General features: G+C 32.7%; 1 long non-coding RNA gene and 2 pseudogenes across 1 annotated transcript; 2 read left to right on the top strand and 1 right to left on the bottom strand.

Moving 5' to 3' along the window:
- Positions 1–5,681: 5,681 nt before the first annotated feature.
- Positions 5,682–7,055, bottom strand: LOC108819371 (uncharacterized). Its single transcript, XR_001944240.2, has 2 exons — positions 6,093–7,055; positions 5,682–5,969 (listed from the first exon to the last, which is right to left on the bottom strand). It is a non-coding gene; the product is annotated as an uncharacterized LOC108819371 (long non-coding RNA).
- Positions 7,056–10,032: 2,977 nt separating this feature from the next.
- LOC108819370 (D-3-phosphoglycerate dehydrogenase 1, chloroplastic-like) lies at positions 10,033–10,660 on the top strand (annotated as a pseudogene).
- Positions 10,661–10,733: 73 nt separating this feature from the next.
- LOC130498664 (uncharacterized) lies at positions 10,734–11,508 on the top strand (annotated as a pseudogene).
- Positions 11,509–17,736: the final 6,228 nt, after the last annotated feature.

Here is a 17,736-nt window from a genome sequence, read left to right as displayed (position 1 = left end):
TCCGCTGTCAAAGTACCAAGGGAGATCAGATTCGTCAGTTCCCTCTGCAGTAGTGTATGCGACGTTTGCCTTCAGGTCTGAGAAGTCATTCAGCTTCCAGGCGTGATCTTCTTCATCAGTATCTGACTCATCTGTGTCTGACTCATCAAAGTCATTGTGGCACACATGGTTTTTCTCAGTAAACTCCTCTTCTCTTATGAAAGCCATGTTACAGATGATGGTTTTTTCCGGTCTCTGCTCTAGTGTGTCAGACTTAGTGACCTCTACTGCAGACTCTCTTGGTGCTTGCACTCGATTACCGAAGTTAGGGTAGAGATCTGTCTTAGCTATCCAAACTTGGCCAAATTTAGAGGGTTCCATGTAGCATAGATTCAGTCTCCATGCTCGCAGCAACTGATTCCTTCGAAAATAGCATTTTGCAGCCCTATGTCCTGTCTTACAACAAAAGTGACATCCAGCTTTTCTTCGAAGAGTGTGAGTAGTCCTTGTCACGGCTTTGTTAGAAGTTGGTGGTTGACTCGCCTGTTGCTTACGACCAATCGGTTCAGTAGATGTTATGCCAGTCACAAATTTCACACCTTCCGTTGCATCAATCTTAGATGAGACCCCCTGGTAGCCAAGTCCCCAGTTAAGTTTAGGTGATTGTCCCAGGGATAGAATGTGATCAAGTGTGTTTGACCCTTTGTTGAGCATTCTTATCTTCTTGTAGTTCTCATTAAGCTCATGTTGAAGTAAACGACTTTTGTCAAGTTCTTCACTCAGCAACTTCTTAGCCTCGTCAAACTTGGTTTCAAGACTTTTCAAGTTATAAGCTTGCTCTGAAATTGTCTTCTCTAGTGCATGACATTCCCCTTCAGCATTGCTCATCGTCTTTGGCTTCTCACCAATTCCAGGAGTTTCAAGTTCCAAGATGTTAACTTGAGCTTTTAACATGGCTCTGTCTTTGATCAGTTGTAGATTCTCTAGGCTGAGTTCCGTAAACTTATCAAATAGCAACTTGTATTCAGTCTTCAGATCTGTAGAGTTCTTTTCTTCATCTAGTTCTTCATCTGATTCTGAATCTGATCCTGACACAACTTCGAGTTCTTCGTCCTGACCAACAAAAGCCACAAAGTTAAGCAACGGTGGTTCTGAGTCACTATCACTCTCAGATTCTGTATCACTGAAGCACAGAAGAGACTTGTCCTTTTTCAGATTGTTTGGACATTCACTCCTGGTGTGACCATATCCTTTGCATTTGATGCATTTCAGTTCCTTTCGCTTCGTGAGAGGGCATTCATTACGGAAGTGTCCAAACCCTTCACACTCATGGCATTGAAGTTCTTTTCTGCGGTCTCCTCTCCCTGATTCAGTTCTTGAGTTTTGGCTTGAAGACATGTCCCCATCTCGGCTGTACTGCCTGTTTCCTGATCGGTTTTGACCCTTTTCAACTCTTTTGATCATTTTGCTGAAGTTCTTAGCCATAAGTACCATGTTGTCTTCAATACGCTTAACTCGATCATCTTCCTTTGAATCCGCTGAAAATGCAACTCCTTTCTGATCTTTAGGCAGATCCTCAACTCTTTCCAAGTCGTGCACTTTCAGAATCCCCGCAAGTTGATCAAACTTCATCTCGTCAGTGTTGACAGCAATCTTAAGAACCGCCTTGTAGGCTTCAAATCGTGCTGGAAGACATATGAGCACCTTCTTGACTAACTTCTTCTCATTGTATTTTTTGCCAAGCACTGACGCCTCATTTGGAATGGAGCTGATCTTTGAGATGAAGCTTCCTACTGACTCGTCTTCTTCCATGCGAAGGTTCTCAAACTTGGAAGCTAGGTGATCAATCCTGGTGCGTCGGACACTTGTGTTTCCTTCGAAATGATTGATAAGTGTATCCCAAGCTTCTTTGGCGGACTCACATCTTTGTACGATTTTAAACTGATCAAGGTCAACTGATGAGAAGATAGTCGTGAGAGCTTTTGAGTTAAACTTAGATGCAGCCTTGTCAGAGTCAGTCCACCTCTCTTTTGGCATTGGTGCAGTGGTTTTGTCTTCCATGATCATTGTAGGAGCAGTCCATCCTTGCTCCACTGCAGTCCATGCATCTTCATCGATTCCCCTGATGATGTGTCGCATCCTGGCCTTCCAGAGACCAAAGTTCCCTTCATCAAGCATGATGGGCTTGTGGAGAGAAACGAGTTCTTTCATTGTTTCCATGCCTGTCGCAGGATCTCAACCTGTAAGTAGACTAGTAGTCTACAAAGGTGACCTGCTCTGATACCAAATGAAAGTGCAAGTGGATACCAATGAAATGACTCTTGAATCTTTCTCAATAGAAATTTCCTTTATTTAAAAATCCTTTAGACAATCTATCTAGATCTGTCTAATTCGATTTACTCAACGTCACAGATCGACTTGAGACGAACCAATCCTTAAACTACCCAAGCTCTAAAGGCTGACAAACTTCACCTTTAAGCTATACTCAGATCGCAGCCAAGAACACACTCTTGCTCGTCTATCTTAATTCCCAAAAACGTAACCTAGACCCCCTGCTAGTTACATTCTTATATACTCTGTTACACAAGATCTTCTTGTTCCTAGTATCTTGTTAACGTGATCTTCGTGATTGCTTTGTGCCAAAGCATCACTCATCCAATCAGCGGTAGCCACCTCATCGTTCAGTAACAACTCGAACCGGTATGTGGCACATCAAACCGTCTGGGTAAACCATCCTCTGTTTTACACCGAACCAGCTCTAATCTCAGAGCTAACAATCTTCAGATATAAGAATGTTTCCATATTGAAACAATGGGCAAAGGAAACAATAGTTCCTTCAGATTTTGAAAGAAAAATCGCCCAAGCATAGAAAGTGGTCGAGACTATACTCCCTACTGATCTAGACTATGCTAAAGATTAGTATGATAAAGGCAAAGGCCTAGGTAACCAGATTGGTTGACCCACGAAATTTATAGACTTAATGGCATAACTAGATTAGCCATCCTGGTTTAAACTTGATGCACATATTGATATTTGAAACTGACACAAAGAGTTACCCCATAAGATCTCACGTTGTGTAACGTGTACACACGGGAAACTCAGTATACTTTATTTTCCCAAGCATCACGAAATTATAACATGGTCATGAGGGGGAGTGAGGACAAATCCTGTGGTCCATGACCATACTACAAATTCGTGTACCATGGATTATATGTCTAAAGAATCCGACTATCCAACATCAGGGGGAGAAAATAATAAGCTGGTAAAAGTGATAAAAGAAATAGAATGGTATTACCATCTCTGTCTTGGCAAGATCCTCGGACTAATAATATGATTTAGATTTCCAAAGAAAGATCATACAAAGCTAGCTAAATGTATGCCAGACAGATTAGACCCGAAAAGAATGACTAAGTCATAAACCAGCTTGCACCACGTAATTGATGTCCTTGAGAGGCACAATCAAGTTGCTACAGAGTCTATACAAGATAGACCAACAAGTTCCATGAATAAGAAACTTCGGATATAAAGGTGCTGAAAATAATATCAGATCCGAGTTTTATTGGAAACCATCCCAGACATAGAAAATGGTCGACCAATATAAGATACCATACAATGAGATTTGGGACGCCAAATCCTATGGTACTTAAGGTGGTTTGGGACGCCAAAACACCATGGTATTGAAGGTCATAAGATTGCAATCTATTATGACTATGTCTGGAATACAATGGAACATATACATAGAAAGGGTATCGATACCAATGATGTATTACATAGCGCAGACAAAGGTAGCACTTGAATATAAGATATAAAGCGAGGATCATAAACCCACATGAGAGTACTCATAAAAAACCCGTGGGGTTCATAAAGTTTTAAAGAGATTTAAAGAATCTATAGAGAAGATGAGCGTATTGGCCATATATATAAAAACGTCATCAGATGATATAAACCAGTGTATAAATGGGTCTTGTGAGGTTAAAGAAACCGTGAGACATTGGACATGACCATATGATCTAAGGTATTCATGTTTACAGTATTTAAACATAGCTGATTTCACAAGGATACTCACAAAGATCAAGGAACATATTATAAGGAGATATACTCCTACGTGGTGGATACTACTACATAAACTCGAAATTCATAATGTCTGGATACATAAGAAAGAAATAATGATGTAGTAAGCAGTATATTGATCACTGGATAAAAGTAATGAAGGTACCAGAAATATGAGAAAGAAAGTTTATCAAAGAACAGCATCGTTCCTAAGCTGTTTATGGACTGAAACATTAAGCAGCTGCATATAGTATGATAGACTAAGTATTACTTAGTAAAGAAGTTATCTAAGAAGAATCCAATTCAGTCCATACATACTTATAAAGAAGTTTAAATCCCTTGTGTTCGTAACCAGCCTAAAGAAAGGTTAATTGGTTATTACATATTATCTATTAGATCTCAGAAAAGATCAGCTATCATATGGCAGCCCATAGGGACGTATAAAGGTCCATACGAATAAGGCACATGGGGCTCCATATACATATATGTCCGTAAGAAAGAAGTACCAATCACTATGTGTTTGGTCGAGGTCTATGACCTAATATATCTATAAGAATTAGATGGTCTACGGCATGGTACACTGATGGCAAGAAATGTCCTGAGAGACCAACACTGATACATAAATAAATGATACCAACACGCCAACAACATCTTAGACATCAATGGTAGGTTGTGTGCGTGTATGGACAAGGTCCATGACCTAATATATATTTCAATCCATAGAATCCACGGCAAGAAAGGTCATGGAACACCATCAAGATATAATGTATATGGCAAGAAAGATTGATTGCCATGAATAAGGTCCGATGAGTATATTTGGTTATAGAACCATAGTCTGATGAGTTTTTGAAACTCATTGCAGTAATGATCATTGATCAAGTCATGATCTTAGATACTCATGAGATAAATTATGGACGTGTATGGACAAGGTCTATGACACAACATGGATTGACCAGATTAATACATGGTCAATGGAACTTAAAAAAAAATATCTTATTGTTCATAATGACCAGGTCGTGGTATGACCATGAGACGACCCATAAGCATTTGTGGTTGAGGTCTGACCAAGTAAAGTGGTCGATAATAATAAAAGAGAAACACTTCCATGTATGGAGTACATGTGTCTGTAAATATGTTTTTGGTCAAGGACCATAATGATCGACCAGACTATAAGATGGACGACAATAAAGGCACAGTCCGTCCATGTGTTCTTCTCATACGAAATTTCAAGAGAAAGAAGTACAAGCACTCCAAACTCACTAAAGCAACATTCAGAAGCTCATACAAGGAGATCTTCAATGATGTATTAATCAGGGGGAGTAGTGTGTGTTGTACTCTTTTTCCTTCACCAGGTTTTGTCCCACTGGGTTTTCTTGGTAAGGTTTTAATGAAGCAACATTAAGCATACTACGAATCCTGAACGGTTATGGCGTTCAAGGAGGAGTGTTTTATAAATCATTTGGTGAACGATCCATAACCAGACCCGGATCTAGAGGCCCAGGCAGAGAAAGACATCAAATAAATAGTTTCCATATTTCTATCGTCTTGTATTATTTCCATTATTGTATTTACGTTTTCCTTGTTATATTAGGAAAAACTAGTTTTCTATTTATCGTATGACGGTCTATTTATGACGGTCTAAACTGTATGTATAAATATAGATCTTTTTGATCATTAATAAGATAAGTTTTTCTCACTGATTTACAACAAATATTTTTTTATTCATTAGTTAATCATAATTTATAGTTTTGGTGGCGGAATCGAAAAGCATACACAACGACAACTGCCTAATTTACATATGATTCCGCAAGGACGCTTACAAGATACAACCCTTTGTGGATTAACCAGCTTGGAAACTTGAAGATCCAATAACGGCAGAGACTTTTCTTCTTGTAACATTCGTTTCGCTTCAACAATCTGAACTGTTATGGATATCACCACTGCAACAATATAGATAAGTAGCACAACTAATTATTTGCGATCATAAATAATAAAGAAAACTGTACAAAGTTTAGAGGTGAAAGCTTTAGAGTTTCCCATATTATATAAAATTTTAAACTTACCAGTAAAAGCTAAAAGGACAACAAAAGCAACCTTGAATGAACCCATCACTGCAGAAAACTGTGTTTGTTTCGAGGATGGCGAGGTGTGTATATATATATATTTTCTGGACAATGTGTTTTATAGAACAGAAAAATGTGACAAGATCAAACTTTTTATATATGGTAAGAAAAAAAAATCTGACAGATTAATCTCTTAAAAAGAATAGTTGACTACCTTTTAAAAAAAAAAGAATAGTTGACTATCTTCTAGATATTATTTGCAAATTGATTTTGACATATGTCTTCTTTACAATCATTTTCACCAATCAAATATGACATGACATGCTACAATAATGACATAATCTATGTTAAATGTTACATAGAGAATTGCATTTAATGTTTATTAATACTTTTGTTAAACTCTTTTGAAAATGATAGTAAATTATATACACTATCATAAAATTAAGTAAATCTATTAAAATACGACATTAAATAATATAATAATAAAAGATGATATTTTATAAATTTCAAAATATTTCTTTTATATATCTACAAATTTTAGAAATGCTGTTTAGTTTTACTTTTTGATAACTATACAATTTTTATATTAATTTTATACAAGTTGATTTTAATATATTTTATCCAAAAGAAATAGATAAAAAATCTATCTAGGATTATAATTTTAAATATATACATAGCTATTCTGAAATATAATTATAATTAGAAAAACACCTAGTATCTCTCTATATATAGAGAAAATTACTCAGATTAACTCTAACCTTTTGTTTAATTAGTAGTTTAACTTTGTGTAATCAATATAATCTAACATCTATACTATTATTTGAAAAGTAAATTTGCTTATGTGTAATGTTTTCCATGATTTTAGGTATTCGACTTACATTTTATTTTTATTATAGAATTAAAACAAAATTTACATTAATAATAATATATTTTTATATTAACTAATTGACTTAAATTTACCCCTTATTATATAATTAAAACGTATTTTAAATTAATAATAATATACTATATTTTATATTAACTAATTGATTATAAATTAGTATGATAAATTATCACAAAAATATTTTTTTTAAAAGAAGATAATTCTTAAATAGATATTTTTTTTGTTATCTGGAAAATAAATTTTATCTTATAAAATATTAAGACATAAAACAATTTATAGATAAATATTAATCAATCAAAAAGTGATTTTGTTTATGTGTCATATTTTCCATGATTTTAGTTTTTTTTAATTAGTTATGTTAGCTAATTGATTATAAACTAATATGATAAAATCATCAAAATCATATTAAAAAAATAAGATAGTCTTATATATATATATATATATATTGTTGTTATCTGAAATTAATATTTTTATTATAAAACATTAGGGTATAAAGAAATTTATAATTAAATATTAATAAATCAAAAATATTTGTATAAAATATTTCTAATATATAAGCGCTTTTAAAAGTTTATCACAGTAATAAACATAATTTTAAGTATTTGACTTATTATACATTTAAAACTAATTTTATATTAATAATATTATATTACATTTTATATTGCCCAATTGTTTATGTGTCATATTTTCCATGGTTTCGGGTAGTTTGATTATAATATAATTAAAAATAATTCGATATTAATAATATTAGATTATAAGTTCTATCAGCTAATTGATTATAAACTAATATGAGAAAATCATCAAAATAAAAAAAACATACTTTAATAAAAGATATTTTATATATATATATATATATATTGTTGTTATCTGGAAAGAATATTTTTATTATAAAATATAAGATATAGAAAATTCTATAACTAAATATTAACCAATCACAACTATTTGTATAAAATATTTTCTAAAATATTTCTAATATATATGTGCTTTTAAAAATTTATCGCAATAATAAACATATATATATATATATCGGTTTGATATAAATCTATCTTATTAAAACAGAAACATTACAACTTTTTCTAGGTGAATTTTAAAGGTGGACCTCTTAAATTTAAATTAAACATCTAATCCTTATTTATAATACATACCATATACAATTTCCACATACATATGATTACATGTGGATTTAATATGTACCATTATTACATGTCGATTTATATACTAAGATATTATACATACCATTGCTATGAAACTAAATCTTACCTTTATATTGCAATTATACATAATTCATCTGTTTATCCATATTGCAACTATATATAATATATAGATATAATATATAGATTGTCCATATTGCAATTATATATAATATATAGATATAATATATAGATACTATTCTTCTAAAATACATACCATTCAGCTGTTTGTCCATATTGAAATTATATATAATATATATATAGTTAGAATACTAAGATACATATGAATCGTCACATACACAGCAATTAGATACTAAGTTACTGAGAATATATGTTCTAGAAATTATATATATAATATATATATAGTAAGATACATATATATTGCAATTATATATAATTCATCTTAAGATTGGTCCATATTGTTCCTGTAAAAAATCGAATCTCTCAATTTTAAAATATACACTAAATAATCTTTTATAGAAAAACCACTTCTCCAAGTTGATTTAACATGCCTACAATATCAGATTTAATAATATCGCAAGTTTTAAAAATCGGTTATGGAAAAACACTTCTCCAAGTTGATTTAACATGCCTACAATATCGGATTTAATAATATCGCAAGTTTTAAAAATCGGTTATGGAAAATATTCTTCTCCAAGTTTATTCTATCAAACCTAAAATCTAGGAAACAATAAAATCGATGTTCTGCTATATTACCATGGTTAATGTAATTGATTATCGAATATTCTTTTCCTTTAAAAATACAGTCAATATTCTTTTATAGAAAACTCATTTTTCCAAATTGTTTAAATAATCAGTTATGGAAAATCTCCTTCTCCAAGTATATCTTACCCTAAGCTAAAATCTAGGAGTCAATCAAATTGTAATATTTGTATTTATTATGGTTGATTTAATTGAATGTTAAATATTCTTTTTGACCTCACAAAAATTTGTCCATAAATACTCGACTTCCTATTCACCATACGACATTCACAAAACTCCCAATTAAACAAATGTCGAAACCTAGCACTTTAGTTATGATAGATGGTGTGAAACCTTTAAGAAACAATTGGAAAATTCGAGTTAAAGTTCTTTATTGTCGGAAACAAAACACCGGTTTTGAAGGCGACACATTTGAGTGCATCCTCGCAGATGAATCTGTACTTGCATTTGTTTCAGCTTTTATAAGTTTTTTTCTATTCTATTGGTTTATAAATCTGTTCTTTTTTTGTTTTATACGGTGTAAAGATTGCAGCTGCGTGTCAAAGGAATCAGATTTATCGTCTGCAACGTGATTTACCAGTTGGAGAGTGGAAGACTATCGAAACTTTTAAAGTTACGGCTGCTTTTGGAAAATATCGACCAACTGCACATCAATACAAGTTGAATTTTTCAGGAGAGACCGTGGTAACCAAATGTGATTATTTATCTGATAATCCATATCTTTGTAATGTACTAAATCAAAATCAAAATTAGACCTCAGATATAAAATTCACTTTGAAATTATGTAATAATTGTTTTAAAAAATTAAACTTTGTAATGAACAAAATCAAAATCAAAACACATTGTTTATTTAAACACATTAGTACACATTGTTTATTTAAACACATTAGAACACATTTTTATTTCTCAAAATTTAAAATTAGTACACATAGCAATCATGTATAACATTTATTACGAACAAAGATAAAAAAAAATTGACATCCGCTCGGTCGAGCTGGTCATGATCTAGTTTTTTATTAAAGCAGAAACAATTATTTATTATACTAGTTTTAAAATTAATAGGACAAACTAATAGTTAGTTGTAAAATGATTATTCCGCATGTGTGGGAAAAACAGCAAGTAAAGCTGAGAATCGAGGGAACTAATGCAGCTAGTGTCTGGACGAAGCGGCCTGAAAAAATGTTAAAATCTCGTACACCTCAGCACGAGCCACTGACGATCTTGACACAAGACTTCTACGAGCCATGATCACAAAGGGAGTCATCGAGCCAATCTCTGACGTATATGTCAACATATACAACGCAGATTTCACAGCTAAGCAGAGAGGTCTCGGACTCTCAGAGGAACTTGTGCACTTGGACGGGTCACCGGAGAGCCCGTTGGAGACTATAACTGTGCAGCTAGGGAACGTGGAGTCGAAATTCCCGATTGCCTTGTCTGAATCAGGAGAGGTCAAAGTGAAGGGAAAGAAAAGGCTAAAGATGGAGTCCTGCATTTGACAAAAGTTGGATCATTTGAGGTGGATGTGACTCTTGAAGGTAGTATCATACTGTGCAGGCAGGTCGATCAACCTGGCATGATCGGTACGGTTGGGACTTGGGAGCATTCTTGGAGAGTCTAATGTTAATGTGAACTTCATGAGTGTTGGAAGAATTGCACCGAGGAAGCAAGCTATCATGGCGATTGGTGTAGATGATCAGCCAAGCAAGGAGACTCTTAAAAAGATTGGTGAAATCCCAGCGGTGGAGGAGTTTGTTTTCCTCAAGCTCTAGTTTTGGTGTGTTGTTTTGATTATTGAATGTGAGGATTTGATGTTGGAGGATTTTTCTTTTGTTGGGTTTTTACATGGCGTCATGGGAAGATCTCAATAAGGAGATCAAGAAGTATATAGTAATGTCGAAAGAGACATACGCGTGCTTGGAGGGTTGTGTTTGGATTGGTGATGATGATCAAGTGATTAGCCCTTTGGTTAGAGGGATGCAAGAAACAAGTGTTATTACTTGTTTCGTCTTGCGCATGGTGTTGTCTTTCTTTTCGTCGCAGAAAGGTTACAAAGTACCAGTCATCATCAGCACAAAGGTTGGGGCACTGTTATGATGCTTGTGAAGAAAGGAATATATCATCGCAATCATGAGAAAGGCTTTTCTTGTCTCAAGCTTGAAGCTATGGAAACTGAAATAGGGAAGCTCGTTGTGACGAGGATAAGGGAACATCAAAGAAGATGAGAAAGAGATCAGTGAGGAAGTAAGTGAGTGGATTCAATGTTCATTGGTTAGATCCAAAGAAGTAGAGGCAGCAATGTAAGAGGTTGAAGAGAGACTTAAAGGATTGTTCAAGGTGATGATACAAGCTAGAGTCTCTCTTCTGAATATATCCTATCCACTTAAATCAATATGGGACCACATACGCGAGTTTATTATATATATTGCTCTGAATGAAGATGGATCGTTTGGTTTTGAAGTCTTGATTTGTCTTTGTTTCTTCTTCTTTTGTTTGTTGTGATAGAGAATTTATACATGCATCCATGTATTAGATGATGTGTGTTTGTTGTAAGTTTTAAACTCGTCCAGGTTTGAACAAACTCATCTTGTAAAGTTTTATGTAATATCTATAATTTTAAAGCCTAAAAAGAGGGATGGATGTAAAGAGAGAGACGAACGCATAAGCACTAGTTTTACATGTTTTTTTTTTGACAAAAGGGCTAACTAGTTTTACATGTTTAGAGTATGATAATGATAATTAGTCTATTTTGCATATAAATCAATTTAAGAGTCTCAGAATATTTTTAAATAATCAAAATTGTTAAAAAGCAAAGTTAAAACAAACATTTTTTTATTCATTAGTTAATCATCGTTTATAGTTTTGGTGGCGGAAGAATGCATACACAACGACAACGGCCTAATTTACATACGAGTCGGCAAGGATCCTTACAAGCATATTCAACCGTTTGTGGATTAACCAGCTTGGAAACTTGAAGATCCAATAACGACAGAGACTTTTCTTCTTGTAACATACGTTTGGCCTCAACAATCTGAACTGTTACGGATATCACTACTGCAACAATAAAGATAAGTATTTGTCAAAAAAAGAACAATAAAGATAAGTAACGCAATCTAGTTATTTACGATCATAAATAATAAAGAAAACTGTATAAAGTTTAGAGGTTAAAGCTTTAGAGTTTCCCAAGTTATATAAAATTTTAAAGTTACCAGTAAAAGCTAAAAGGACAACAAAAGCAAACTTGAATGAACCCATCACTGCAGAAAATTGTGTTTGTTTCGACGATGGCAAGGTGAATATATATATACATGTTCTGGACAATGTATTTTATAGAACAAAAAAAGTGATAAGATCAAACTTTTTATATATGGTAAGAAAAAAATCTGACAGATTAGAGATTAAATCTTTTAAAAATAATAGTTGACTATATCTCTCTCTATATATATAGTTGACTAAGTAGAATAACTTTAATCTAAAGATTAAATCCCTTAGAGAGAATAGTGACTAAATCTTAAAAAGATGGGATGTATTGAACTAAGTATTTGAAGAGACTGGGGATTTGGTCAAAATCTCCTGTTATTCAAGTAATGATTTTTAAAAGAAGTTTCAAATCATGTGTTATTCAATATGGAGTTTGTGTAAAGTTGTCAAAAACCATTTGAAATCCTCTGTTATTCAATTCACCATTTACAAAAACTTAATGAAATCCACTGTTATTCAAAAATACATAGTATTTACAAAAAGAAAATTGTGAAGAATTTGAAGAGACTTTACATTATTTTTTACTTAAAAACAGCTCCTACAGAATAACATCGCCGTAGATGTTATTTGAATAGAACTGAAAAAAAACATTCTTGAGATTGTCGTTCATGTCTCTCCCGTTCCATTTATTTCTTTCCAGAATCTCTTTTTGACCGTATTTTACCAGAATCTTTCACCATCATTTTACAGTAGAAATATTGATCAGTTCGACCTGACACACCATGAATCGCTTCGAGCTGTTTCTCTACTCAGAATCTCATAGGTGATGAACCTGTTCTTTTAAAATATTTCTTTATCCATCCCTCCGATCTCTCTTGTTTTTTTCCTCTCAATATGTAAATGGGCAGCTTTCATAAGTTGGATTAATGATAAAGCGATAAGCTTTATGCTTCCCAGAGTGATGTTTCTCAGTTCCGTTGAAGGTTTGACTTCTGTGATCTCTGATATCGGTCTACTTCCCACCAAAAATGCCATTGACTCTCTTATTTCTGTAGTTATATTATTAAGTCCTGAGCTACCTTTACCTACCAGCCTACACGGAAACTAGTAAGTGATAGGCTAGACCATTATCTGGTACGAGTGTTCATGCTTTGAAAACCTGGAATAGAGAAACCATGGGTTCCTTGTAACATTGTAACATTGTTCATGCTTCTAGATTGTTTTTTATGATCTCTTCTTATTAATGCTATATAGGAAGTCAATATTTGTCTATGCATCTAGATTGTTTTGAGAACTTTTTAACATTAATTAGAAGGAATATTCGTGGTATAGGTTCCAAAACAAGGTGGTGGATGTATCAGTAGTGATGCCCAGAGAGAAGCTGCCATTGCACATAGCTTTTCCAGTTCTTTAAACTTGTTGGAGAGAAGCTAGTAACTCTTGTTTTCTTTTTGACTCATTCTGTATATTAGTATCAGACTGTTGGCAATATATATTCTAATATGCATTAGTGGCCACAAGCCTAATTTCTTTATGCATACACATTATATTGACGAGAGGCTCTAGCTAGAAAGACAGAGAAGCAAAGTATGTAAGCAGAAGATATATTGACGAGAACTGCTATACTCAAATCACCTAAATAACTCCAGAATCTATAAAAAATATTTTATCAAATCACCTACAGATTTTAATTTGTGTTTTTAAAACTTCATCAAAATCACCCAATTAACTTCAAAACTCACATAAAACCCACTAAAAACCCACTAAAATTTAAACACCCCAAAGTCTTCTAAAACCTCTAGTCCAATACACCCCCCTTAAATCTCTTAAAAAGAAAATTAATTAGATTAACTATAATCTTATATATCATAACAGAAGTCACAACCTTTTAGATTAACTCTAATCTTATATATCATAACAGAAGTCACAACCTTAATTCATGTGTGATTTTTATTTTTTAAAATGAACTTTTCTAAAAAAATCATATTTCATTTATTTTCATTTAACATGTTGGCATCATTAAGATATCATATCTTATTATATAAAATAGAGTTTTTTCTCTCCTAGTGAAACCACCTCAACATACATGTCACAAACTCGAACTATGTAGATGTGACACGTGTCCCAGAGAAGCAAAACTCAGCGTTTCACTTGATCTGAGGTTATCCTTTTTTTTCTCGCTTTGGTCGTCATCGTCATGTCGTTGGATGTTCAATCTTTTACCTCTGAACAGTTTACTCTTGCATTCAATCAACATAAGTAACGTTCTCATCAATACCAATGAACCACTCTTTCCACTACGCCACATTCAATACACCCCTTCTTTTATGGTATCGAATGTGCACCTATAAATAACAGAGTAAGCTTTCGTGAAATTCATCACCTCACTTTCTTCCTCTCAAATCTCAATCATTATAATCCTCTGAGACCCAGGTACCGGCAATGGGGTACGAAATGGTTTGGTTCTTACCGTTTGAAGGGAGACAGTATAAGAGCAATCCAAAAGCTTCCTTTTGTTCTGAATAAGAAACCTGCTCGACTCCGGGTCAGCTGAGCAAATCGTCAGTTCACCAAATATATGCATTATTAAAACCGATTCCGGGAAATTCTCTCCTCGATGCAAGGCCCAGGATCTTCCGACCAGATCAGAGTCTCGCCAATGAGATGAAATCCGAGGCTTTCCGGAAGAGCCAACCGCCCGATACGCGTGCAGCAGAGTATGAGGATTGAGGAGGAAAGCGGCAGCAACGGAGGAGAGGAGGAGGATGAGGCTGTGAAGGAAATGGAGAGAGGCATTGAGGATGGTAGAGAGGAGGATAGAGAGAAGATTATTAATGGAAAGAGGAAAGTGGGACAGGGTTTCTGCATAAAGTACGACTTTCCATTACTAATACTCTTTTGCAAATTTCTTCCTTTTTATTTTTTTAATAAAAATATAATATTTCCATAAATAAATGATTTCCCGAATATTAAATAAATATTCATTTTACTTGCAATTATGACATTCTGGATTTGCTCGGAATTATCTATCAACATTTAGGACAGGAGATCAGTGATTCGATTGTTTGATCACTCACTCAATAGGCTTTGCTAATCTTCCATGGCTTCGTACATAGAAGTTTTTTTGGTCATGTTTTTTGGTACCATGAATTGAAAAATCTCAGATGCAACTCTAAAGTGAAGATTTATATCATTACCAAAAGCCAGCCTTTATTCTCTTAGTAAAGAGTCACCGTACAAAACCAAAAAAAAAAAATTGAAATTTAAAATTTCACCTAAAGTTCAGTTACAAAAAAATACAGCACATAAAGTAAGCATTCCATCAGAAAGCAAGTGCTTTCTAAATGTTATTAACAAAAATGTCAAGAATCCAGACTGCTACCACCGGAGCAAAAATAACGAATTTCAAAATTAAATTTTAGTTAAATATTGAAAGTTATGTTAGTCCTAAATTTTTTTATTACAAGTGTCAAAATGTCCAAAATAAATTTCACTAAAAAGGTAAAAAACAATTATATTCATATGTTTAAATAATCTACACTGTTGGTTTTGATATGATAGATTGAGTTTATGATTTTTAAAATATGATAATTCAAATTTAAAAAAATAATGATTTTAAAAAATAATTACAACACAAAATTTTGGATTTCAAAATAAAACTTTTAAACAAAAAATTATAAAATTTATTTTTTCAAATATTTTTTTCATAACAAAATTTATAACTAAACAAATCGAAAACAATTTTAAAAAATTAAATATAATTAATATTTGTAGATATATATTTTTATTTTAAAAATTCGAATATCCATTCAAATCTCGGTTCAGTTCTAATTCGATTTTTAGTGTTTTGGCTCCATAAATAGTGAATTTGTTTAGCTATTTATGCAATTTAATTCGGTTTTAGTTTTGTTTTTTTCGATGCTACAGTTTCGGATTAATGTGGTCATATACATATACACTATTTTATATAGACACTCATATGTATATATATATATATATATACAAAACTCAGGTCAAATTATATGGTGCCAAAATATGAAAAAAACGTACATGATTTACTTACAAGCGATCGAGCTATACTTTTATTTTTATTTATTTTTCACATTTACTAATGATTAACATTATTTATAGTATAGTTTCTAGGAAACCTTCTTCCCTATGAATTCTATAAGAAACAATTTTTCTTTCTGTGGACTACAATAATATATAAACAAACACTAAAAATCTTAAATAGTTACATAAATAAAATATTTTTATTAATTTATCAAATCTTTGATTTCTAATAAGAATAACAGAAACAATAGTAAGAATTAAAATTATTTTTAGTTTAGAGTAAACTGCATATTGTTACATGTATATGAAAATACGATATATCTTTTAATTGTTCTTCGCTTACTTAACAAAGACTAATATATAGACAAAAATAAGTTAATAACAACACAAATACAATAATTGATGTTAAAAAAAATATTTTGTATCATTTATTAAAAAGTTCTCAAATTGATATCATTTGTTTTTCTAATACTATTTATGTGATGTAATATAATATTTTTTGTAATACACATCTCATGCAAACTTAAACACAAAAACTACAAATTATACAGAAAAATAATAACTTAGATCTCACGTAAATTATATCCCGCCTATAGGGCGGACCGACCCTAGTATCTTATATAATCAACTCATATAACAACTTTACCTATAAAACTTTTCTAGTTTTATTTTTAATTATATATTCTGTTGAAAAAAATCTAACAAAATCTTTTTAAAATATTAAAATATTTTTATATAATAATGCATCAATTAATTTTCTTAATTAATAGTATAATTTATTCAAAACAATGTAAATTGAAAATTTATTATTATAAAATAAAAGTACTATATGAATTAAATAATAAAAATTATAGTAAACTAATAAAGTAGCTTATTTTATTTTTAGAAAAACTTTCATTATATATATGATACACGGTTAAAAGGGATTTATCATAAACCATGTATAAAATTTACTAAAATAGTAAGTCTAATTTTTTTTTGTCATCAAACATACAGACTCATACTGACTCTGTACACCAAACTGGTAGCTCGGCATCCATGTGAATGGCAAAAGACGATTGTTGTCTGGCACTGCGTGCTAAACGATCCGTCCTTGAATTTGCCGTCCTTGGTACATGAATGAGCTGTGAGTTATGAAAACTACTTTGTAAGCTCCTGATATCCTCCAGATAACTTGCAAACGCCGGCCACTCTTCTGGTTCTGAAACCATCTTCACCAATTAAGAACAATCCGTTACAAACGTAACCTAAAACTGTCGTAAATTCCTCATACATTCCATTGCCCAAATCAATGCTTCCACCTTCGAGTGAAGGGGAGACATCCTTGCCCGAACATTTCGTGCCCCCATTAATCCCTCATAACCTTCCAGAGTACTAAACCAACCTTGTCTCGAGAAAGAGTCCTTATCCTTCCACGAACCATCTGTGTAGCACCATCTCCCTGGAATTGAGGGAGGCTGATGTACTTGCGGTGGTATGGAATGTCGGATAGTCAAATCTTGGGCCGCAGCCCACATAGTAGATTTTGTTTCAGCCAGCTTTAGTGTATCCCTGGCATCAACATCCAGGTTACTAAAAACCTTGTTGTTCCTTA

The sequence above is a fragment of the Raphanus sativus genome, chromosome 8 (assembly GCF_000801105.2).
Source record: "Raphanus sativus cultivar WK10039 chromosome 8, ASM80110v3, whole genome shotgun sequence".
NCBI classification, from domain to species: domain Eukaryota; kingdom Viridiplantae; phylum Streptophyta; class Magnoliopsida; order Brassicales; family Brassicaceae; genus Raphanus; species Raphanus sativus.
Note: the sequence above shows the minus strand (reverse complement) of the source record. Positions and strands in the feature narration are given on the sequence as shown.